Here is a 1,463-nt window from a genome sequence, read left to right as displayed (position 1 = left end):
GGTCTGAGGGCCGCATTTGGCCCCCGGGCCCTAGTTTGGACATGCCTGGTTTAAGATGATGAACTCTACATATAGAGTTTAGTGTGATGATTATAATATGTAATAATAATATGTCTTTTGATATTTGACAGGTTGTTTCACGGCTCTTTAGTTTACTTTTTACATCGTTTTTTTTGTATCTTTATTCATTATTTTCTATGTCTGGTGAACAATTTTTGACGTTCCACCCCGAGTCCTATTAGCATGACCCCAAACATGCAACAATATGCTAAAGTTATATAAGAAGGCAAAGTAAGCATTTTATTGGTCTTAAATTGACATACAATATGACAATTAATATTCAGATCAGTTTTATTTATATTTTCCCATCGTGTTTTCAGTGGTTGAGCATTAGACTAAGCACAAAGTGTATTTTAGCCTTACAATAGGTATATTATAATGGGCTATACTATAAACATGTAATTACTTTCACTTTACTTTAGTTTTTCAGCAGCACAGGAAGACAACACAAGTACTAACGGCTCCATCTAGTGCACAAACATCAGAATTGTTCCAGTTCCACAGTGATTCACACATGGAAACCTCCGGGGATCTTTAGTACAGCGTTTGCAGGGCCAATATTCCATCTGAACAAGCCACACTTTAAAGTAGCTGCCCTTAAACACGTGCACGATCAAGTGGAGACGTCTGCTCAGCATCAGAGCATTCCTCTCACTGTCGTTATGCAAAATAACTGCGTGTTTATTGTCTCGGCGCTGAGGTCCTGCTGTGCCAAACGATCCGGACATGGCTGACATCAGCGCTCATCTAGACCACCGAATCGCCCTCTTTTCACACGCCGCTCAGAACTGACGTTACATCGTTTTGATAGTTCAGAATTGGCAGGAACGAGCAAACCATGATCAGCTTAGACTTAAACTTCATTGATCCACGAGGGAAATTACTTGAAGACTTTGCTCAGAGCTAAAGCAGCGCTAATGCTGAACAGGGCATAAACTATTTCTCACATATAAAGCACCAAAAACAGGATTAAAGAAGTAGAACCAGACTTGACAAGAACCAAACTGAGAACTTGAACTAGGAGTAAAGCAGTTTAAACATAGCTAAAATGGTAAACTGCTGGTTAGGATAAGGAATTAGGATTAAAACAACAGTATAAATAGAAAAAAATACTGAATTGAAACTACTAAGGCTATAAAACATGAGTGAACAAGCACAAATATAGTCAAATATGGGCCTGATCCAACCATTGTGTGACACGTGACAAACCTTAGAACTAAAACAACAGAATAACTCAATCATTCAGTAAAAAACAACAGAAATCTGGACTAAACAATACCTAAACTGGGGGCTACACTGTACACCTGCCCTTCAGAGGTCCGACCCTTGCCAACAGCAGGTCTAAACCCGGCCCTTAAACCACATAAACCCCTGAGTAACCACCAGAAGATTAGAACAGCAGA

This window comes from Eucyclogobius newberryi, unplaced genomic scaffold (genome assembly GCF_026437365.1).
Source record: "Eucyclogobius newberryi isolate DKJ021-1_F unplaced genomic scaffold, fEucNew1.0.hap1 SCAF_14, whole genome shotgun sequence".
In the NCBI taxonomy this organism is placed as follows: domain Eukaryota; kingdom Metazoa; phylum Chordata; class Actinopteri; order Gobiiformes; family Gobiidae; genus Eucyclogobius; species Eucyclogobius newberryi.
Note: the sequence above shows the minus strand (reverse complement) of the source record.